Source organism: Convolutriloba macropyga, chromosome 3 (assembly GCF_964194025.1).
Source record: "Convolutriloba macropyga chromosome 3, txConMacr16.3, whole genome shotgun sequence".
Taxonomy (NCBI): Eukaryota; Metazoa; Xenacoelomorpha; order Acoela; family Convolutidae; genus Convolutriloba; species Convolutriloba macropyga.
Window position 1 is genome coordinate 12717385 of NC_134470.1, and position 26136 is coordinate 12743520.

At 34.3% G+C, this 26136-nt stretch overlaps 3 protein-coding genes across 3 annotated transcripts in view; all 3 read right to left on the reverse strand.

The window, feature by feature from the left end:
* The window catches only part of LOC142336865 (uncharacterized), a 29103-nt gene extending 16585 nt beyond the window's left edge, over positions 1-12518 (reverse strand). The window contains exon 1 of the mRNA XM_075385825.1: positions 11840-12518. The gene's annotated coding sequence lies outside the window, so the exon portion shown is untranslated. The remainder of the gene's footprint in view (positions 1-11839) is intronic.
* LOC142335950 (uncharacterized) overlaps positions 1-26136 on the reverse strand; it is a 390664-nt gene that overhangs the window by 200308 nt on the left and 164220 nt on the right. The gene's annotated exons all lie outside the window — the stretch shown is intronic.
* Positions 1-26136, reverse strand: part of LOC142335951 (tRNA dimethylallyltransferase-like) — a 237720-nt gene that overhangs the window by 47363 nt on the left and 164221 nt on the right. The window lies entirely within an intron of this gene.

The window sequence follows — 26136 nt, forward strand, 5'->3', positions numbered from 1 at the left end:
AACAGTCAGTTTACACACACTGTTATTAATTCGCGTCACTTTGTTTCGGAACACGTTGCTATTCTAGAGCGTTCTGTGGTTTTATATGTTCTGGGTGGCTTTAATGCAACAATTAACTGAAACAGATTTAAAAATGACAATATTGAGCTAGCTAACGTGGTCACTTTTGTACCTATTAAAAACATATGCAGATACTCTCAAATATTTAGCGCTGAAAATTTTAAAAGACTACCTTTGAAGGATTATTTGTGATATAATAACAAATTAATTATGATACAAAAGCAGGTGGTAAAAATTTTTAGAATATAAATGTTGAAAATTGTGTTGTTCTGATATGATTTTTATAAAAAATAAGCTGCTCATGAGGCAAACAGTTCTGAAAACAAAATTTGTTCAGTGCCAAATTTCATTAAAAGTAAGATTCTAACCAATTAATTTGATAAGATAATCGCTCAAAAGTTATAAAGTGACACCGTGTCCATTATGACATAATGATACAAATTGACCTAAATAAACTCACCTCTCCTTGGGCTTTGACGGAGACCGAATCACAGAAGACTGTTTAATTAAAAAAATCATAGTTTGCTAATCGCCTGATTAAATTCAAATTAAGCCATTTGGAAGCCCACCCTACCTTCACTCTAATGATATTGAGTCCGTGGGAGGTTACAAAATGAATAGCTGAGAAATCAAACAACACCGCAGTTGTATATTGATGACTCATCAGTCTCATCTCAGATACGAAATAGTCACCTTGTGAAGAATTTCGAAGAATTCGGTAGAAAATTAAAAGAACTTGCTGAGCTATATATGTTTCTGACCCTTTCACTCGAGGTAGTCATTTGTCCTGCATCACACTTACAACAATTTTCTATCAATTTTTAAGATTTTTTACACATGGACTATGCCCTGTCGCGCATCAAAATTCAGTCAAAAATTTGTACAGGTGAATTTGTCAACCTTCTAAGGATACAAATTACGCGAAAAGCGATAAACTGAAGTTCTGAAGTTTTGAGGTGTAAAACGCTATCATAACGTTCAAATATAAAAAAATTAACCTTTTGCGTATAAAAACAAAGGAAAAAAAATCTTACGGATTATTGTTGGACAAACTTACTCGATTTGTTTTGATTCTAACATATTGAAGGTTTTTTACCGTCTTCAAACAAAAAATAACCGAAATTCGATACAGTACATAGTTAAACATTGTCCACTAGCGTATAAAAAGCTCCGAACTTTTTGTTCCGGCCCTGTTTACTGGGGGGAGGAACTATAAACTCATATAGGTTTTTTGTTCAGTCAGTTTTGGCCCATCGATAGATTCATCGTAGAAATTTGTGAGAAGTATCCTTAAGAAGAGCATCGAGCGTAGAATATGGATTTAATTTTTTTTAAATTTTTGCTCACAGGCAGTTATCAAAAATTAAATTTTGTGAATAAGAGACGATATTCTTTTGTTTTAATTCACTTTTCCGTATTTTTGGCTAAATTTTCATGAAATTTGCAAAAAATTATGTTAAAATTGTTACAAACAGTGGGATCGATTCAATCTTTAAAGATTAAGGAGGGCTACCGGATTGGTCGGTCCGAGATTTTTTCCTCAAAAAAGTAACCTTTTTTCTCAAAATATGTTTTAAGCCCACTTCCTTTGAAATCTTTAAACAAATATAGACACTTTAACACTGCAATCTTTGTAAGGTTGAGAAAAGGTAGTTATACTCCGAATAGTTTTATGGGTTTTCTGGAATTATAATTTTGCCAGTTTTATTTGCAAATTTAAAGTCGATAATAATACTCAATGCAAAATTCATTTTTGAAATACTAAAAAATTTTATTAAAGAGTGATCAAACTCAACCATTTGAACAATTAAGTTTTTTAGACACGCAGCGATACCAAAATTCATCTTGTTCTCACCACACGGTAAAATAAATTTTTAGATTTCAATTGCAGAAAATTTCTTTCAAAAAATTATCGCAATTACAGAGTTTATATGAATTATTGACAAAAATTTCAAATCAGGGCCCAATCATTGACAGTTTTTTTACAGAAAATGAAGCTAAAATAACGTATACAAAAGTTTCAGAGTTAAACTCATTGTTTAATTGGCTCTGACCAATAATTTTCGTAAAACATAAGAAAACGGGGACTTCTTATGTTCTGCGTTCATTTGTAATTTTTTTGTAGTTCAATGACTTAGTCTCCTCAATCAGAGATCCAATAGTTTTTATGAGAGATATGTTTTCAATTGTTATCTAATGTTTCTTGTGACTTTGAATTTTTTCAAAAAAATAATCGTTATTCTTTGAACCTTTTTTTATCCTACTGATCTTAATTCTATCCCTATTTTATCTTAATTCTCTCAACTTCTTGCTCAGTGTCGGTGAAAACGGGTAACAAAACAAAGAAGCCCAATTCTTGTACGCTTTAATTGTTTGTCAGTATTGATTTTTCATTTAATTAAGGGTTTCGTGTTTTTGATACTACAAATTCCTATTTTTTTCTTTTGAGCACAAATGAACATTTTATAGATTCTTTTTTTTTATTCCTTGTTCAATTACAGCATTGAAACAAATGAAATGTAAAGAAAACATGGTACAAAACATTCACAACGCTGTAAAAAGGCGTATCTGAACAGGTTGTTGTCATATAGGTTGTCATATAGGTTCTGCTTTTGGGCTGAGACCCAAATCTCTAACAAAAAATACAGTAGACATTGTTTGTTTTTGCCTATCTTTGACTATCTTCTTGTTGTTGTAAGACATATATCTTTTTACGACATATGACTCTGTTTTGATTGCTTCCTCAGGGGGTATAATTGAACCTATTTAAAGACTTGAGTTCATAGCTTTTGGTTTTAATGTCTGTCAAAAAAACTTTTGTAGAATAAATTTTTTTTTTCAATTGTCTCCTTTTTGCTCTCATATTTGTCACCATCTAGAACAACTTCAGAAAGAAATTGTACTCAACGACTTTTGTTGATGAGAAAAATTTCTTTTTCTGGTGATTAAAAGTTTTGACTGACGGCTTTGACCATATAGTTTTATAAAAAATTAATACTGTTTTCTGTTCAAGATTTCTACCACGTTTAAGTTTTGGGATCTTTTTTGTTGTCAGTTCTACGTAGTTTTTTATATGGAAGACCAGTAAATGTTCAGATGAAAAACAAGTGGTGATATAAAGTTCTTGTAAACACAATTTTTTTTACTTGAGTGCCTTGAAATCTGCGGTGTCGTAAAATGTTTAGTGCCTTTGCTTCTTTGCATTTGTAGTCTCACGACATAGTCCCAATAATAACAGGCCTACTTGGTTTTCCGGGGGTTGAAACTTAATCCATCTCTTTCTGTTGAAATCTTATGTCTGTTTTGACTTTTGAAAAAAATGTTTTTCAAAAATAATATACACGTATTTTTGAGCTTCGCATTTTTTAAAATTTTTTCATTCCATTTGTAGCATAGTTTCTATAAAAATAGGCCACAAACCGTTTCTAGTAAGATTGATTTAAATATTGTACCGGTTCTTTTAACCATTTGCTTCTCGGCTTAGTAACTACTGGTACAACGAGATTTCATAACATGTTTGAGGTTTATATATATTTGCACATTTTAAAGGATTTTTGTTTTCGTTTTAAATCAGAACATTAATGATAGGTCCTATTGGTTTTGATATAAAGCTCAATGGGATGTTTTTATTGCTCTTAGTGACAGGTTCATTGTTTTAATGGCTTCACTGTGATTTTCACGGAAAGTTGGATTGAAAATTTTCACGTCCAACATCTAATGTTTTTTTTTAATTATTATAATGACTTTAAAATTAATCTTTTTCAAGGTTTTAGAAACGGTTTTTTGTAACTTTGCACTTTTTTGCTCTTTTTAAATCTGTTATTCAGTTGATTGAGGACAGTTCCAGCATCTTTTTTGATGCAGTATAGGTTACTTGCTTTGCTTTGTTTTCATCTGATGCAACTATGATTTTCGTCATTTCTTTGCTTAAAAAAAGACAACTAGTTTTGGCCGTAATTTATTACTGTCTTTCTAGTGGTCCTATTAACAAATACTTTAACTGGCCCTCTAACGTGGCTTTATTTTATTCCATTAGTGCTTTATTCAACCATAGGTTCGTTTTGGAAATTTTCATCTCTTCATCATTTGGTAGCCAACCAAGATAAGAATGTCGATGAGCGGGGTCGAAAAATTATGTTCAAACGCTCATTACCGTTTGAAATCAAACATACTGAAGGATTTGTCGAAATTTAATTTCTTGTCGCTCTTGCTTTGTTCTTCCGGACTAGGTATTATTTTGCGAAGTAAATTGTTCTCAAAAAATTTAAGCTGATCTTATACACTAATTGTAAGACAACTGCTTTTTAAAATCTTTCCACAGCATCTCTTTGTCAAGCAAAATAATTTTTCATTCAAATATTTTCAGCAAAAAAAAGTTTTTGAGGAAGAAATGATCAAAGCATCCGCGAAAAATGAAACACATGCGCTTTCATTCAAATTCACTTGATTTTTTTTTCGAGGGCATTTGCTGTGCACGAGCAGTTTGTACTTCAATAATTGGAGGACAATATTCAGTACAGCTTTTTGGTTGCAAATAAGGTTCAATTTTTATTACAAAACAATGCCGTTATCACAGAAAAAATATTTGAAGTAATTGCTGTAAGACTTCCAAAAAACTTTCTTTTTTTTTTTAATGAAAACAGCGGATAGTAGGAGAAAAACTCTAACTCTTTATTGTCAAGTCTCAAAATTCAGATATTGACATTCTCTGTTTCTTTCATGTTCGTAAGTAACATTATATTACTGAAACTACTGTACTCATAACAGACTTCTAAAAGGTCCAAATACCGGCTGTGATAATTTTTGTGCATGTGAAGATTTGCGACTGCTTAAATTTAATCTCATTCAAAATTCTGATTTGAGAAATTTTGGGTTTAAGGCGACACAATTGTCAAATCAGAAACATTATTTTTGTTATTCTTGGTTTTCTTCGCGACTGGGACACTTTATTTGAAAAAAAAATTAACTGGCTCGAAAAAAAGGTTTGAAAACTCTAAACTGAAACTTGGTTTTTGAAAAATTGAGCTTGCATGTAGTGATTCTAAATAATTTTGGAAAAACACTGTCTCTTGTCGCTGATGCAGGGATGATGATGAACCCAAACAAATTGGTCCCCGGGTTGCTCATCATACAAATTTCCTATTAGTCATACTAGGTCATATATGATTCCTAGTAATCATACTAGGTCATATATGATTTGTATGATTTCCTAGTAGTCATACAAGGATCATACAAAATATCAAACTTTACACTAATAAGCTTAATTTAATACGGCCTAAACAACTGACACCAGAAAATCCTGATCGGTCTTAGGCGTCTTTGAAGCTAGTGTTAGAACTGTCTTGTTAGAACTTAGTCCTTTAAATTAAATAAATGTACTTTCAAATTATACCCTCTCATTTTTACTATGAGGTTTCTCCTAAGACTTACCGAAAGGAATGATCTTGAAGATATTGAAAACTTCTGATGATTTATTTGGTGAAAAAAAGAAGGAAAATAAATATTCCTTCTAAAAAGTGTCTTCAAGAAAAGACCATGTTTTCAATCATGCTATGCGAACTTTAGTTATTTGAAAAGATATCTGTTGTTTTTGTTTTCTGAAAACATATAAGTTTTTCCTTGTTTTCTTTCGTCAATTGAAACAATTGTTGATCTTTCGACAGACATCTTAAGGAACTACTTTTATCTTGAATACAATTGCACCCAAAATGTATGAACAAAAACTGTGAGAGCGTTAGACCAGCGAAACTTCTTTTAGTAATCATATAAGTTTTGATTTTTTCGACGGAATGGCAGACTAACACGTGATGCATTAAATTAAAGCTCTCTGCTTTTATAATTTCACTGCAATAATAACCTTTTAATAGATCCTATTTTCTCGAAAGAGTTTTTGAACAAATTTTGGCGTCATTTTTATGCCAATCTGGGCTAAAAATTAGCCAATTAGCCTTGTTCACAACTATAAAAATAAATTCAATGGTTTAGCAAAAGTTGCGGCATTTTTGATAGCATAATCGAAAAACCATTACATTACCATGCCAAAGCTGTCTCTGTCTAAAAATTTAATTTATGAATTTATGAAACAATACGAAAACAGTGCATAAGCCTTTCTTGACAATTAAATCTTACATTCATGATTCGAAAAACTAGCAACAAGCATGAGGGTGCCTCTGAACGAATCTTATATCGTCTTTCTGACACAGTTGCCATCTAGAACTCAAAACCAATTGAAAATTTGTTTATCTGAGAAGTAGTTGGAGACTAACTTTCTATTTACTTTAACCATTTTGATCAAAAATGAATATTTTTACGCCCTTTCCCACCTAATTTCATTTCTTTGAAAACTTGAGGCACAAGAAAAAGAAAAATTTTATCTGAAAATTGTTTAAATTGGTTAATCATTCACGAATTTTTGGAAATATCACAAAACTTGTTAAAACAAAATTTAACAAAACTGACCGAAAGTGAAAACTGAGATAAAATATATTTAAGAAATTTTTTTTCAGAGGTAACATGGTGGAATAGAAACCATTTGGTACCTGTTGAGAATCGAATAATTAATTCTGAATCCTGATGTTTTGAAAAAATATCAAATACAAAACAGAAATTTTTCAAAGTTTTTTTACTGTTCTATTTTACTTTCTGAAAAATTAAAATTCATTCATGTACGAATTTAGTTTCGCCGTTATCAGAGAAAACACACATCAACACAAACGGTCACATTCAGCTTCATCTACTCATTCCCTTTATTTCATCTCGAACCTTTAAATTTAGTAGACATAGGATCATATTTGAGCGTCGTCTTTCTTGAAGATCTTCTCACACACCTGACTATTTTGAAAATCATATACCAGGCTAATCTCTGGTATTTTAAATTTACATCTGGGTAGTTCATGTAAACTAAAAAACAAGTTTCTTCCCAGCGTGTGAGATTCAACTTTGCAAGTGAGTGAAGAAAGGGATCTCTGAGAAAAATTTTTGTTTCTGCGTTATATTGACCTTCGTTTTCAAGGTTTTCTATTTGCTGTCGTATTTTTTGCAAGTGCCATGAAAATTGGTCATTGAATCATCTATTGATTTGTTCCATTCGATATCTCAAGACTTTCAGAACCTTAGTTGAATTGTATGTTTTCTAGTTGTGTTGTACTTTTTTAGGGTTGTCCGAGTCTCTTCTTCTCCGTGCTACAGTCCCTTCGGTTTTCTGGAGGGCTCTTTTAATTCGTAAGGAAAACAATTTGAATACTTTGAAACATGAGACTATATCTTTTTTACAGAAAAAGTCTCGAATATAAAAACCGTTTGGCCGTGAACATCCAAAGTTTGTACTTGACATCTTATCGTTGGGACCTAAACACCTGGTTAGGAACAAGTTTAATGAGGTGCACTTCCTTGCAGACGTAGACAAACTTGTAGGTGAGTTACCCGAGAATAACACTGCGGGTGAGAAGCTTTGTGAAAGTGAGGCGTCGTTAAAATGGTATGCAAAAAATGTACGCGAAACCCCAATGGATAGAAGGGTCAAAAAAGTGCATGATTACCTAAAAGCAATGATTTGCTGGCGGTACCAATTGACAAAGGCTGCGGTTTCTTTGTGATGAAGAAGTCAACGTACATTGCAAAACTTGATGAGGTGCTGAACTCAGATCAGTTTCGAAAAATCAATGAAGCAAAAGATGATATTGGGATCAAAACTGAGAAACAGATCAATGACAGCCTGCAACAGTTAATGATGCAAAGGAAAATTAGTGACAAAATTTATCAAAGACTCAATTCAAGAGGTTCACAACCAGCGAGGCTTTATGGCCTGGCAAAGGTACATAAAAAAGATACACCTCTCCGACCTGTTCCTTCGATACCTGGTAGCAGCTACGAAAACTCTAACAGATTTCTGACACCATTTTTCCAGAAACTACCTGGCGCAAACATTGAAACCAACACGCAAGATGCTAGAAAGGCCTTAGAGTCTCTCACTCTTGAAGATGACGAGCAGATAGTATCTCTTGAACTAAAAAATTTGTACACCAACGTTCCGGTTGGAGAGGCTATAGAAATTGCTCTAAGAGAAGTCTATTCAAGCAACCAAGCTCCAGATATCCCAAGATCCGCCATGAAAAGCTTGCTAAAGCTTGCTGTGACGAATGTTCATTTCAAATGTAATGGAATTTGGTATGTACAATCAGATGGTCTGGCTATGGGTGCATCACTGGCTGTAATACTGGAGGGCTCTTTTGCAAATTCTTTACAAAACAACCTGCAATTTACCTTAGAAAAAGTTACACGGAAGGGAATTTGACTTTTCTTGGCATTAACGTAAATGTGAGCAGTAAAAGTAATATCACCTGTCATTGGTATCAAAAACCAACTGACACTGGATTAATACTGAATTTTCGCAGCTGTGCAGAACAAACGTGTGGATGAAGTCGTTTGAGGCATCACTGCAAAAACTAGAGCTCAATGAAAATATTTCCAGATCCGACCAAAACGGGAAATGCAAAGACTGTAAACGCAGAGTGACTTACCGAAGAAGAGGAGTAGAATGTGAGTAATGCAAAAACTGTTTCATGCAAGATGCCAAAAGATATCGAATGAGAAATACGCCGACATGCATGATGTTGTTTGGATTTGTATTATTGCAACAACCAACAGATAGTGGGGCGTTATGAGGAGATGAAATTGTTTAAAAGGTATGTGGATGATATTCTCTGCACGGTTCGTGGTGATCCGGACGAGTATTTAAAATTTGCAAATTCTTTACACAACAACCTGCAATTTACCTTAGAAAAAAATCTAACATGGAAGGTAATTTGGCTTTTCCTGACATTAACCTAAATGTGAGCAGTAAAAGTAATATAACACGTCATTGGTATCAAAAACCATCTGACACTGGAATAATACTGAATTTTCGCAGCTGTGCACCGCTTCAGCATTAAAAAAATGTGATTCAAGGGACGGTTCATAGGGTTTTTAATGCAAGCTCTAATTGGTTGGCCTTCGATCAGGCTCTTGAAAAGAACAAAACCTGCTGGAACAAAAATCAATATCCAGAAGATTGTTCTTCAAAAATAGTGAACTAGACTCTAGAAATGATAATAAGTGGTGGTAAAGACCAATTGAGAACAACTCCAAAAAGAAAGACTAGATCTTATGATAAGCCAACTTTTTTTCTACAATACAGAGGCAACCTTACTCAAAATTTTGTAAGCAAATTGAAGAAACTATGAGAATTGCAAATGGTTTTTACGACGCGGAAATTAAGATCATGCCTCTTCACCCTGAATTCATATTTCGATAGAGACCTGAAATCCCACGTGGTATATGAGATTAAATGTAATGGATGCGGATCCATCTATGTTCGGCAAACAAGCCGTCATGTTACCACAAGGATAACAAAACATCAAAAGAAGGATTCACAGGTGGGTCAACATCTGGTTGAATGTCGTGGCGGCACGAATAACATTGAATGGAAAGTTCTGGACGCCTGTCGGTTGGAAGAAAAACTAATGATTATCGAAGCTATATACATCAGCAAGCTGAAGCCGCCACTAAACACGCGCGATGAATATAGGGGGCGGGAACTCACGTTAAAATTTTAGTTCAAATTATAATTTTGACTAGATGAGGATACAGAGGGCAAAAAACATTTTTTTGCATGACAAAACGAAATTTGCAAGGCCTTCACAAGAGGGATACTTCAGTTTAGGGAATATTCGGAATAACTCTAAAAATACAAGAACATGGCCAAAATCGAAAAATCCGGAATAGGAATGTCAAAAAAAATTGATAAAGGATGTAAATATGAGTTGGAAATAGTCTAAATATTGTACATATGAAAAAATGTAAATACATATTTATTTCATCTTTTAACAATTTGTAAAACAGTTTTAACCTCACGATGAACGTAACGTTCGAAAACGTTTGTTTTAAATATCGGAAGCAATTTTAATTTGACAAATCGGTTTCTTTTACATCACAAAATAAATGTTCACATTTTAAAAAAAATTAGCCAGCTTGGAAAGTTCTTGGTTTCAGCATTTTTATTTTTTTGCAGCCCTACAGTTAGAAAAATGTGCTCCTTATCCCGGTGTATCGTCTTCATATCAATTTTGGTGTTCACAGTTAACAGTTCCAACAAATTTGATTCTTAATTTTGAAGAAATGTTTGCAATTTTTGAGCTGAGCTTTTGGTATATTTGTCATATTATTTCTAATATGTTTGATTTAAAAATATGGATGCTTTCTAATTGTGTTTAAATTTTCTGCTGCAAATCTGTAACCTTTAGTTGTATTTCCAATGTTGGACATCATTTTTTTCAAAAACCTCATTAAAGTTGTCATTATTTTCTTTCATTTCTGGTCCAATAGCTTTTACTGGTAAACTATTTTGTTTAAATTTTAAGTCATCTGCTCAAAAAAATGTCCTTTTCATCTTATCGATAGGCCGGAACTCTAAAATAGGAAATTATTTTTATTATAAAATGACTGTTTTCGGAATGTTCCAATGCCAATATAAATCTTAAAAAATTCGTATAGTCATTTCAACCGCCAAGCCAGATTTATGTTTCACTCGATTCATTGACGTGTGATTCTGGCCTTAATGGACTGTGTATTTTGTTGAACAGATATTTATTTACTCTAAACTACGTTGACGCCATTTCAACGTTTTGAGGGAAAATATTTTAATTTGTACAAGCTACTTTCAATCTTTCTTTCAAACAAGTTGCTTTGAAAAACTTAGTGGCGAACAACTGTTTCCGTACTCCTTGCAGGATTCTTGGCTCCAAGGTTGAATAAGATTTTTTCGAAGATGTTATTTTTTCCCCCAAAGATCAATTATATGTTTCTTTGGTCTGACTACTTTCACCGCTGTCGAAATTTTTTGCCGGGAATCAATTTAAATTCATCAAATTATTTCTGCCAGTGGCTTGCTTTAAAATGAATATAGACCGACATTACTTTGCTGATTAAAAGCAATTTTGAACTAATTTTGTCTAAAAACTTAGGAAAATTTGACTACAATCAATATAAGTAGGACAAATAACGTGATATTAATTGGCATCAGTTTATAGTACTGCTGCATTTGTTAAACAAACTCTCGTGGCTATAAAAAGGTTGGCTTGAGAAGCCTTCATTGAAAGAAGTGCAAGCCCTAATTTTGTTGCTAGGTTGCTTTTCTAATATCACGAATGTTGAAATAATGATAAACAGATTGAAATTACAGTAATAATTTCATTTAATTTTTTAATCTCTCCGATCTTACAGTGAAAAGTACACTGTATCGATCAGCTAAAACTGTTTAAAAATTATAGTCATGTAAGGTGGCATTTAAACTTTAGACGTCTCTAGGCCAGTTGAAATTTATGGAAAAAGAGCGGAAGAACTGATGAAGCAAAGCAAAAAAAAAATCGTAAGAAAATATTTTCAATGCGCCTGTCAAAATAATTAGGAAAAATTAATTTGATGAAAAAAAGTTTAAAAATGCTAAAATAATCAACGCAAGTGCAATAGTTTATATGCTCTTCCAACGGTTCCAAGAAACAAATTTCCGTCTGCATAAGTTGGGATAGATAAACTAAAGATTGATTTTGGCTACAAAATAAATTATCAGTAAAAGTGTGCATCGAAGGAGAACTTTTCTAAATAAAATTCGGCGTTAAAAGAGCACAACTCAATAATTGAATTTATCCTACTAGAATTAGAAAGATTTGGAAATTTTTGAAAAAAAGAGCAAACAAAATAAAAAGACAAATTAGTAAAAAAAAAACTGATGTTACTGGCTTACCTTTTACACTCGTTGTCAAACAACAGGTATGACGAGTCTGTCAACTGTTTGGATGGTCGAATATCACACATTTGAATTAATTAACTGCTAGTAAATTTTTTAATCAAGCGAAAAGAACACTTATGAAAAGTCAAAAAAAACACGAAAAGATTTTCCGCTGATTTAATTTTTCTCCATATTCCAGCTATAAATTTCGAATCATATCTGAATATTTTCGATTTTCAGTTTTGTTGCGGTGGTCATAGGAATTAAAATTAAATAGTAAATTGCTGGTGCTTATAGGGGAATTCCTTACAATTAGTGAAATAATGGCACAGATTTTATCAAGTAAAAGTTTGATAAACAAATGGAATGACAGAGATGAGAGAAAAAAACTTTTTGAAAATTGAGAGCTAGTATGTACTTCAATAATTTTCCAATATTATTGAGGTTAAACAAACCCCCAATAGATGAAAGCCAATGACCCAATAGCATTGTCTATTAAACAATCAAGCAAATTTGAATTTGAAATCCAGGACTGTCTCTTGTTTTCCAATTGCGTTGAAGTTAAACTGAAATTCCTTATAAGGTCTGCGGGAAAGACGTTAGCTGCAATGTAAGCAAATTAAGGAAAAGGAAGGAAAATCATTGGAGCATATGAAACGGAATGTATTCAAATAAAGGGAAAACAGTACGGAAGAGGAAAATCAAAAGAGAGCGAGATATCTAATTGGAAAAATGAGAAAGCAGAAAATAAGTTGAAGTTGCTTCAGCTAAGTTGTCAAGAATCGGCTGGTTAAGAGTTCTGCCACACATTGCTTCGTCAATGAGAACTGAATAAATCCCAGTTCACGTATTTATTCTGTGTTAAGAGTTCTGTGTAATAAATAAAGGAGTTGTAAGCAATATGTGAACGTCCTGAAGACTGACGACTAAAGACTAGAAGAGTAACCAAATGAAGTATAGTAAATACAGATTGTAACAACAGATTTGTATCAGCTTATACTTGAAACATTAATGGAACATAAATGGAACCTTGAAAGTAATGAAAAGCCAAGATCTGTAAAAAAACTGAGAAAAAGTCAAGTCTATATTGGAAAAAAATCCACAGTAAATTAGTAGTTAGTTAGGGTGTGACGAGGTTGGGGCATGTCGAGTAATGGTTCAGAAACTTCTCAGAAGCTGATTTTGCCTACTGTAACGGCAAATTGTTGTTGCATAAAAGGGGCATTATGGTCGCTTAAGATTTTGTTTCCACAATTGTTTCCAAATTTTCATTAAACAGTTGCCATTTTTTTTTTAAAAATCACTTTTTGTGATTTTTTTGCAGTCTTAAGATCTTAAAAGTATCTAAAGACAATTTCGTAAAACGCTCGATGTTATGGTTGAATATTATTCTCTTAGTAGATCATGATTACCTAATTGAGCTAAAATATGACATTTATTGAGTCAATGACAACGAAAAAATTTTGACGCAACATGCATTTTATTGTAAATTTTATTCCAGCTTTATTCCAGTTCTAGGCGTAAAATTTTAGAAAATATTTAGTTGCGGAATATTATGAAAAAAGAGAAAATGTATCTACACATCCTCAACTAAGATGTAAGTGATTATCAAATAAAGTCGATCAATTCTTGCATCAGCGTTATTTAGAGTTTGCTGTCTGCAAACATATAGTAAAATGCTTCTTTACAGAGATTTTCAGGGGTTTTCCCAACCCCAGCTGTAAATTTTCCTGCTCAACTGTGTGTAACTTTGTTACCAAAAAAAAATATATCTGGAATGTGTGAAACGTCTGTAACTTTGGTATATCTGGATGGATGTAACTTATGCTCTTTTCTACATAAAACTGTTAAGTTTATAGTAGAAAGTTTTAGCTCTTTTTACAGCTACCGAATCGTAAATCAAAACCCAATTTTAAACAACAGGTTGAAAATATTTTCTTTTTTGTTCTATTTTACTGACTTGGTCAAAATATTTATGCTCAATTTGAAAATCAGAATTCTTTGTAAACTGCAATTGTTCATTCTTATGGGCGTTTTCAAAATTCTTATGTATAAACTATATTTAATTTTTATATATATATATATATATATATATATGGTACGGAAGTACCCGTCAGGAACTGAAAACAAGACTCATCTACTATTATAAACACTACTAACAACCATATATTATTATACTATCAACCCATTCGGGAATCTGTTCAAACTTTAGTTCATTTCATTTAGTCTCAATCACTTGATGATTCCATTCCGTTGTACGCAGTAAACTTTCTATCACTTGTCTTAACACCTCTGTAAATTCTAACATCTGTACACAGCGATGACAGGTATTGTCTGGTCTCGCCTTTATCTCTCTAAGCCGTGAACTTATTCAACGCTTTTTGCCTGAATCGTGAACGAAAATAGTTGAATTGCGAAAGTTTTGGAACTGCTCTTTTATTCATCTTGACATGGCGCAGTCAGCAATAGGGGTAACATTATATTGGGACAACGGACCACAACCAAATATAGTGTGGGAAAAATGGTTTGAAACAGTAAAACTGGCCATAACAGCCAAGGAAAATATACAAGTAGAAAAACTACTTAGACCCGGACCACAAAACGCAGAACTCGATTACCCACACGAGCCCCTTTACGAACCTCCCACATCAGACGAAACAACAGCCGAGAAAAGGCAACGAGAACAGCGCAACATTAAAAGAAAAGTTGACTGGCAAAATCAATGCTTAGCAGTGGAAGACAAAGGCCCCTACATAGACAACACCCCGTGGGACGAGGCCGACACAAAAATAAAAAGCCTCATTTACCTTTCCCTAGGCCAAGAGGCCACCAACATATTTCATCAGAGAAATCCCCACACGGAAATGTCTAAATGCACAACAGATGCATTTGTCGAACAATTAAAGGAAACATTTAAAGAAGTGAGAAATGAAACATTTGACCGCTTCCAATTCTTTAACTGTAAACAAGAACAAAACGAATCACTGGAAAAATTCCATTCAAGAATCAAACAAAAAGCAGCACTCTGCAACTGGGAAGTCCTAGAAGATAGTCTAGTAAAAAGCATCTTCATTCAAGGCATGAGAAACCCACAATAACAAATTACACACCCCACACAATCACAATCGACACACCAAAAAGAAAAGATACAGTAATCAGAAAAAGCGACATAGCCATAGCCACTGAAACAATCCCAAATAAACCTAGACTGATAGACTTCGTAGCGTGCAAGACTGTCGGCGAATATAAGAGAAATAGAGAAAAAATTAAGAAATTCTATTTAGATGAGAAGAAACAAAAAGAGAAATGGGCAGCGGAACAGTCAACACAACAACAGGACGAACCCCAACCGGGCACAAGCAGACAAACACAACAAGCCGCCACCAAACCAACCAAGAAAGACACCACAACGAAACAAAAACAAAAACAAAGAAGGGCAAAGCAGGAAGCCCCAGAAGAAAAGCACAGCAGCCCACAAAAAGAACAAACGTTCCACAATTCGAAGCCAAATCAAAACAGGCAGCACTAGCCCAGTCGAAACTCGAACAAGCGAAACGAAGGCAACAACGATACTCCTCCATTGTAAGCACTGATCTGGACAGGTGGAACAACTCGGATACTGTAGAAGTCATCAACCTAGTATCCGACTCGCCACTACAAAGCCCGACAACAATCTTCACTTCAAGTTCGCCGAAAGACTTTATGCACCCACCTAACAAAGGCCGAGGATCCGTTGAGCGAATTGTCCAAAAACTACCCATAAACAAAGACAACATGAAAGAAACTCCATCCGCACCCGCTCGGAACATAGATCAGCTCACACAACAAACACAAAACACAAGCACGGAACCCACCCGGGCCATTCAACAACAACAGCAACCAACCATTACACAGATCAGCCCCAACATAGATGACGAGGTACCGGTCACCATCCTAATAGAGTCGGACAGCGACCACAACATCATGCCAGAGGAACCACTAACATCGCCAATGACTGCAGCACAAGAACCCCCACCCACGGAACCCACAAGGATAGCAAACAAGGATACCAACTTCTCCATAGAGCACTCACTGTCTGACGACAAGAGATGCAGGAACCCGGATTACAGTGATAGCCCGCAGTCGAGCTACAGCACGGCCCCTTCGGAAATCCCGCACCGCGCAACCCTAGAACAGAGCCCCATTTCATCATTGGACCCAGAAGACGTTGACCACCTCAATCATTTTTTCGACATATAAATGCCGAAAAATTGAAAAAGGGGGAGTGTGGTACGGAAGTACCCGTCAGGAACTGAAACCAAGACTCATCTACTATTATAAACACTACTAACACCCATATATTATTATACTATCAACCCATTCGGGAATCTGTTCAAACTTTAGTTCATTTCATTTAGTCTCAATCACTTGATGATTCAATTCCGTTGTACGCAGTAAACTTTCTATCACTTGTCTTAACACCTCTGTAAATTCTAACATCTGTACACAGCGATGACAGGTATTGTCTGGTCTCGCCTTTATCTCTCTAAGCCGTGAACTTATTCACCAATTTTTGCCTGAATCGTGAACGAAAATAGTTGAATTGCGAAAGTTTTGGAACTGCTCTTTTATTCATCTTGACATGGCGCAGTCAGCAATAGGGGTGACATTATATTGGGACAACGGACCACAACCAAATATAGTGTGCGAAAAATGGTTTGAAACAGTAAAACTGGCCATAACAGCCAAGGAAAATATACAAGTAGAAAAACTACTTAGACCCGGACCACAAAACGCAGAACTCGATTACCCACACGAGCCCCTTTACGAACCTCCCAAATCAGACAAACAACAGCCGAGAAAAGGCAAAGAGAACAGCGCAACATTAAAAGAAAAGTTGACTGGCAAAATCAATGCTTAGCAGTGGAAGACAAAGGCCCCTACATAGACAACACCCCGTGGGACGAGGCCGACACAAAAATAAAAAGCCTCATTTACCTTTCCCTAGGCCAGGAGGCTACCAACATATTTCATCAAAGAAATCCCCACACGGAAAAATGTCTAAATGCACAACAGATGCATTTGTCGAACAATTAAAGGAAACATTTAAAGAAGTGAGAAATGAAACATTTGACCGCTTCCAATTCTTTAACTGTAAACAAGAACAAAACGAATCACTGGAAAAATTCCATTCAAGAATCAAACAAAAAGCAGCACTCTGCAACTGGGAAGTCCTAGAAGATAGTCTAGTAAAAAGCATCTTCATTCAAGGCATGAGAAACCCACAATAACAAATTATATAACAAAATATATATTTACAATACCAAAGTTGCGTCTCATTTCGTTTGCTTATTTTGACCTGTTATTGGTAAAAAAAAATCGTCTCTAATTTATTCGATCTTTTTTATTTTTTTCAATCCTAGTCAATTTCGAATCATTTTCTTGCAAGATTATGCAGAATATTGCAAGATTTCTGCCAAAATCTTGCAAGATAACCTTTCATTCTACCTGAAACTTGCAAAATTACCATTTTTCTGCCAGAAACGTGCACGATGAGTTTTTTGACAAAATTTTGCAAGTAAAATTTACATTTTTACTGCTATCAATTGAACAATTTCTTGTTGAGAATCTTAGAATTATAGTGTCGCAGTACTTAACTGCGGTAATGTAAAACCACTTTGCCCATTTTTGTTAACGAAAACATTCATATTTTATTTTTTTGGTAACAAAAATTTTGAAGTTGATTTGTAATAGCACAGTTAAATACTTAGCTACCACAAACCTAATGTAGCAGTAGAAATACTGGATGTACACCTTCAACCAATCACAGAATGAGAAGGCACTATTCTTTTTTACATAGCGCTAACTTCACTAACTAAAGTCAGTCTAATAGATTAGTTGAACGATGTTTATAACTCTGACTCCGTTGTTAACACTTTTATACATCGTTATAATTGAAGTATGTGTTCAACGTTTTACTGAGTCGGTTAGTCTGAGAGATATTGGTAAGTCTACTTAGCGCGCAGAAATAAGTCGCCCTAGCTGTTTACACTTTAAAGCTGTAAAAGGAGCCCAACTCGGGTCTGCCTTAACTGGTGTGAACAGTGAATTGAAAAAACTCTAACAGTGAAAAGAACTCACAGAAATTACACTATTCTCTTCTGAGAGAGAAACTTAGATCTAGTTCATATAGTTTTATATTTTCTTGCAATTTAAACTCAGAAAAATGGAAATACAACCCCAAAAAATTAAAAAATAATAGAAACAAAATATCAAAATTAGCCAAATGCGCCGTCACACCGTCCAAACATCATCAAAGTCGGAACCACATTCCGATGAGCTACAATTAGCTGTTCATACACAACAGAACAAACATCAAATACTACAATTCCAAATTAAAAAATATCAAAACCAAGATGAATTAAATTTGCTTCTAAATACAGCAAAACAACTTGAATACCACTATTTTGCAGTAGAGCAACAAACTCTTCCCTCTTTACCCGATAAAGGTTCGCAAGTTTCACAAATTGCTTTTCTTTCATATTTAATTAAAATCCATAGAGCTCAACTCACAAAAGGCTCAATTTTTTCCATTTGTGATACTCTCACAAACACATATATTTCATTCATATATTGCAATTTGTTTAACCCATTATCAGACACACTATTTGAATTGCTTAATGGAATATGCACAGAAATACAACCCTCTGATAGAACAGATGTATATAAAAAATTGTCGTTTGAATTTCTAAAACACTTGGCATCAACACTTAACACGGCTGCCTTGCAATCACGAAAAGAAAGCGTACAAAAAAACTAAAGAGGATATTGAAGGTTTTATTCACTTTAATAAAACGTATACAAGCTCCGCAAAAGACGCAGATGTGTCCGAAGAAGAGTTATTAGACTCTCTCACACTCTTTCTTGACATATTCACAGATTTTGGAAAAGTCTAGTAAGACATATTTTTTCCAGCTGCTAAATTCATAGCCGAAACGTATCCACAAATAATACCTCAGTTACCAGAAACATTACACTACATTTATGAAACGAATTGATTTCCAGAAAACTGTGTAACTATCACTGAATTACCATAGGAAATTATATAAAAATTTAGGATTAATCAAAATAACATTCAAATTAACAACCACAGTGCAGAAAATCAGCCATTCACTTTCACAAACACTTCGGAGAACACAAGTACTTCCCTTGAAGCCTCACCGGTAGACAATATGGATACTATAGTTCATTCACAACCAATGGACATTAATTTTAACGAAATAACAGAAAAAGATTTCAATTCCACGCTACTGGTTGATGGAACAACTTTTTCATCTCACACTGTAAACACTTTATTTGATCTTCAGACCACTAGTACAACAAATGTTTACGAAAACCACAGACACAGACAACCTGTGAACTCAACTGAATTAACACAAAACTCAGACCTTTTAAACACAACTCATCTGCCATTATCAAACGTAAACAGTCCTTTACTACGACTACAAAGATAAAATTCATTACACTTTAACAAAGAACCAATTATTTCAAACACCTCAAACCAACCAACATTAATAAAAACCAAAATATCCAATTAACTCCTCAACAATTGGTAAATTTTGTCAAACACGTAAACTCTTAAAGTGTACAACAAACAACAAACGCACCAACCCCCTATTACTTACAAGTGGCATCAACACAAACACCCTCAACTGTTGTTAGACGAAACACACAAATAATTTACTCCTATATAGGTGGTTCATTGCCAATTCAACATTCTCTAAGACCGTTTGATGGTACTGATCCTACCTACACAACTGAAGAATTTTCAATTTCTATCACAGCAAACAAGGTAATGATAGCAGGACATGAGCCGATTGATTCACCATATCATGAAACACGAATTCAGAGACGAATAGTCATGATACAAGCGGCCAATTTGGCCCAGCACAACAATGGTATTCACATTTACCACTAGAAATCAAAAAGGACTGGCAAGCGTTCTGCCGTGAATTTCAAAAGACCTTCGATAATCAAGAATCGAAAATACAAGCGAGATTAATATTAGAAAGCATCACACGTGCTTCTGGACAACAAATAAAGACAATAGCAATTAGAATTGAGAAATAGCTAAAAAACATATGTTAATAATGCTCCATATATGCGTAATGTACAAATGAATGAGGCACTCGTCAAATCACGTGATCCACAACTCGCCAGTAAAGTTTTGAAAAACCTTGCAAATCACAAATCAACTGCATTGGAACCACAGCTTTCATTTCCACAATTAGTAGAAAAGATACATCAAGAAGACATCACGAGAAGACACTTCGATAGACATAAATTAAGCACAAATTCCACTCTTCCTTCATCATTGAATAATCTATCATTAGATATCGACCATCTCACGATTGGTGGTATACATACAATGGAACAAGACATCGCGTATGGGATCAACGTAGTACGCCATATGTACCCAAATGATCCAAAATTTTAAAGGAAAACCACTCTTTATAAAATTTTGTAAAAATGTTCAAAGTGCAGACATGATATCTCCACTTCTACCAAGATACGGAATTCAAAACCACTTGAAAAATCCAATTTTCAAAAAACAAACTTTAATCAAGCAATGAAGGGCAATCAAAACCTCCCCAATAGACAAGTCACATCAAATAAAATTACTTGTAAACCACTATCATTTCCCTATTGCTCCCGAAGCAATAGTAAGGAAAATCGAGACACTTCTTGACATAGAAGCCCTAGTAAATCATTCTACACTAATTCCAAACCTTACTAGGGAAATATTAATTTTGAACCACCAAGTAAAAACGGTTGACCATACCCAAGAACTTCAAATGTTCAGAAAAAACCTAATTAATATAATAATAACACATACTCAAATGGTTCCAGACTACAATCACCAAATTATAACAGTGATGGCAACCGTGCACGGCAACAATTTTCACATAATCGACTTCGTAATGTGCAAAATTATATTAACTCACTCTTAGACCAAGAACAAACAGACGATATAATGTCTAGCAAGGAAAAAACAAACACCCAAAATGTTTCGGAAGAACAAGTTTTAGAATAACAATTTACTGATTTACTGTTAGAATTGAATCAAGACACACAAGATGATGATATCAATTGCCAGGAAAAATGTAACACTCTCAAAGAAGAATACATCCTTTCTACATCATGTAAGAGCAATATTTAAGTATCACCTTCCACGATGTACACACAACAAACACCCCATCATACACAGACGATTTCTCCACCACATCTTGAAATTGACTTCTCATTGGATTCAAGCGCTACACTTAATGTACTAAATAACGATATTTGGAACAAAATTAAAGAGTATCACAAAATACTATTGACAGCATCGACATTTTCTCTCTGCAGCAAATGATTCTAATTTACAATCAAACGGCATAGTAAAACTTACTCTCTATCCAGACGTAACGGAGAATAGAACTCTCCGAAACACAAATTTTACACTTATTTTTCATTTCTCAACTTTAAAATTCAACATCCTAGAGTCAAACGTCCTAGAGAAGTATGTTGAATCAAAGAAATGTTCATCTCATATACTAGACATAAAACAGAATTACGATACAAAGTTCTTAAGACTTAACGAATCTTCAACAAAATTACCCCCATACTATTCTCAATTATTTTCCGTTATAGATGACCACTCACTATATTTTGAACCATTAGAACACAGAATCGTAGCCTATTTCCTCATGGCATACGAATGTGAAAATAAATATGCGAATGGGACTATTATTTATCAGCCACATTTCTCATTTATACCACTTCAAAAAACATGTTCTTCTGTTTAATGGACATCAATAATCTTGAATATCTTTATCAATCGTTTATTCAAATTCTAAAACAAAACCCCTTAAATCCCCCGCTAATACCTGTAAGAGGATTAATTGGATACGCACAACAAAATTTTCACTCACCGATTTGCAAACAACGAAATACCGCATCAATGAACTCACAGAATTCACGAATGCCTTTATCTACACACGGCACATCAGAAACACTTACCAAAATCTATTGCCTCAATCTCCCTAAACAACAAGAACGTTAAAATAAATCACAACAAAAAGGTTTCACATAACACTTGATATCTCTAAATTCACAGAAACAGACAAAAATTTTCATACGCTGTTCAATTTTAACAAGCTAAGCTGGCACAAGCACAATTTGAACAAAAAGCACAGCTACTAACACAGTACAAACACTGCTACGCTACATCTAATTTCGATGTGGGCAAAATCGAGGTAGAACTAAACCTACCCTCAAAAGCAACAGCAGTATTTAGGAAACAGCTGGCTACTCTTATTCCTCTAGAGTTACAAAAACGAGTGCAACATTTACTCGATATTTTAACGCACTTTTGATATTATTGCACTTGTGAATACAGATTCCCTCGCCACAGGAAATACATTTAATAATCCTGTAATAATACTCAAGAAAGAGGGAATCACTCAAAGTAGTTTTAGACTCTCGTCATCTCAACACAATGGTTGATGAAACAAAGTATTGCTGGCCAATAGAGCCAATTCAAATCATACGAACACTTTTTAAAGGACCGGTTTTTCCTTATAGCCGACATGAACAGCGCGTATAACCAAATGCCGCTCGACAAACCATCACAAAGACTCACAAGTTTTGTCATTGCAGGACAACAATACTGTTTTGAACGTTTATTTTATAGTATCTCCATCAGGCCAGCAGCTTTTTCCTTTTTCATGAGCAGTATTCTTAATCCACTAATCCGCGAAAATAAATTTATTACATATCTGTATGACGTTTTTATCCAAGATACTACAAAAGACAAAATGTTACACATCCTTGAACAATCCTTTCTTTTTTCTAGACTCAGTTAAAGTTTTAGGATACCAAATACAGAATAATCCCATACACCCACTAAAATCCAAAAAAGATGGATTTTTAAAGCTTCAACCACCAAAAAAAGAGACCCAAAATTATGTTGGATTTCTCACCTTTATTTCCATATATATTTGTAGTCTACAATTAATATTGAGACTTTTTTATCTCAATTTCAGAGATACAACTGACTTTAAATGGACTTCAGAATTACAACAAACATTTGATAAAGTAAGAAAAGAACATATGGACGGCACACTTCGCCTCGCAGTTCCTAACATAGAAAACCCCTTTTTACATCTTATGCGATGCCTCTAACTATGGCAATGGAGCTGCACTCCTCCAAAAACGTCACTTTAGGAAAATGGAATTAGTCTCAGCAAACTCTCGCCTATTTTCTACCACAGAGCCCAGACTCTCAACCAATCTTCGCGAATGCTCTTCAATCATCTATGCACACCCTGAATTTGAATTTTTCATCCAAGGGTCACAATACCCTATTATTTCATAAACTGACCACAAGCCTGTTATCTTTTTGTTCACACAAAAGAAAAAGCCAAATCACAGAGTGTATAAAATTTAATTATTTCTAATGAAATTTCCTAACCTGCACATAATTTGGACCGAAGGAAAAAACTTTTCAGTTCCAGATTTACTAAGTCGTTCACTTACTTCAACAACACAGGACGAACATCGTCTTTGAACGGTTGAAACTCCAAATTCCATAAAATTTTCTATGACACATAGTCAAAACTCACAACCGATACAATGCCACTATGCTGTATGAAGAGTATATATTAACAAAATAACTACAGACACTACAGTAGAATCACCACACTTTCCGATATGCTTACAAATTCGAGATAATTACTTTTAAGTACAACTAGAGAATGATCTCTATCTCCCTGTTTTATGTCAAGAATTTAATACTAAGGCACAGCCTTTAGAAGATATTCACAATAACAAAATTCAACTCTCTCAACAAAGTCATCCACACTTAGAAACTTATCCTATTGTACAACACACAGACGTCATTTTATATACTAACAAAACATAACCGTTTACACCGTCCACTCAAAAAGCGAACTATGTAGAATTAATAAATGGAGTTAAGTTTTCAGTTCCAGCAATGGATGATTTTATACCTAAATCAACAAAAATTTATAACTATTTCTACTATGAACTCACGGAAATAAATGATACACTCATATACGAATTACAACAACAATATCCTGTTAAAAAGTCAGCTTCTCCCGTGGCAAAAAACAGAAAAAACTTCTCCAACTCTTTCATTAACAATTCGAGCAAACAAGGGACTGTCACATTACCATCGTTGTTTTCGGTACCTAACAATAAATGAGACTAATCACCTTTTATATTACAAACAAGAAACACACTCACTCAAAGCATGTTTACCACTTTCTCTTTTACTAATAATATTTTATAATGCACTCTGTCACGGTCTTTCAGGCCATCCCGGTCGTGGCAAAACACATGCTGCAATCACAGAAAATTAATTTTTTTCCAAATATCAGAGAATGGATAGCAATACTTACACAAGACTGCCTCAATTGCCAAAAAAGCAAATCCATGTCAAACTTCCTAATGGCCCCAGAACAACCATTCTTAGAAGTTTCACCATACTTTAACCACTCTATTTCGATGGACACAAAAGGCCCAATCTCTCCATTTCGGATGAACATTCTTATGTCTATGTTACCGTAGGCGCATTCACACGTTATGTTGTTTTGCATCTTTCTCCCAATAACGATGCATTGAATGCACTAACAGTTTAATTTGACCATTGGATAGTTAAATTTGGAATACCTGAGATTGTAGTAACCGATACTGGAAATGAATACATTAACGTTGAATTTACAGATTTTTTCCGTTTATATAATGCACAATGTAAACCACGCACACCTTACGCACCATGGTCAAATGGACTTGTAGAGAATAGTAACCGCCAATTAAACACTGATCTCCGCACAAATTGATTTTCACAAAATAATATATGTTCCCACAAAGTAATGACTTTTTCTTTTGCGTTTAATTCACAAGTTAGATCCAATATGAATTTGTCACCATATGAACTAGTATTTCGCAATGTCCAAGAGCCCAAAAAACCAATAATGTTTAACCTAACTTCTACTACAGATAGATTTCGAAACTGTAAACCTTCATCCAACTCTCCCTGTAACTCGTTCCCCAAACATACACACACTGACCATCACGGTCATTACCCACAAAATGAAAAATCACAAACACGAAATTTTGCACATTGTTTTCTATATCGTAAAAAGATACACTCAGAAGTTTATAATGAAGTTCACAATTATTTACCCAAAATAAACATATACACAAGTTCATAAAACGCGGCTTTGGAAAGACCCAACCACTAAAAAATAAATCTTATGTCCTCGTTGTCAATAAAGCTCCACAAGTTGGAATATCAAAGAAAATCCAACAACAAAAAGTTGGACCTTTTAAAATAATCAGTACTCCCATATTGGTCACGTATAAGTTAGAGGATTTTATAGGTAAACAAATAACTCGCCACCGAAGCAATATTGTACCATACTACCCTCAAGAAGTTTTGTTCAAGAACAAATGGAGCAAAATTTTTCCTACAATTCACTGTTGCGAATCCATCCTTAAATACCAATTATCAATAGTCGAAGTCTATATATTCCAGACATACCATCAAATAATGAAAAATCCCCCCACCCTTGTACTTTGTCTGAAATACCCAAAAGCAACTCAGAAAACTACAATACAAGAGACACTCGTCTACCTAACCGACACTGTAATTATACCACAGTCAAAAATTCCGGCTTCAAGAACATCACAATTCTAAAGCACACACACATCACTAATGTAATACATGAACTTACTCCCCTCGCTTTAGTTAGTCGAACAAAAATTAGCCTAACACTTTAAGTACATAGTAGATAGAAACCCACTAAAAATACAATTCTCTCGTTCTCTTATACATGAGGGATAATTCGGATAGTTTTTTTCACCCTTTTCCTTTCTAATACAATTATTTTCACTGGAAACAATAATAAAGCTCTTTAGTAAAGTAAACAAAGCATACGGACTATCTTTCCTCTAGCTACCCTAGCAAACCCCTCCATCAGGAAATGAAAAGGAGCGAACTACCGGCCATTCCACACGACCATACAAGGAAGTAAATTAAATAAAAATTAATTTTACAACCGATCCATAGCTCGGTCAGGGAAGAATTCCCCAATCTCATTAATCTGCCAAGATATGATTCGATAACTTTTTTCTCTTCGAAGAAATATCGTGGTCAGGCTAAACCGCATCATCTAAAATCACTTCACAGTCCACCTCTCTTGCAACTTAGTTGTCTCTCTTCTCTCTTCTCTCTTGAATACAAATCTATAAACCCCTCTCTTGCT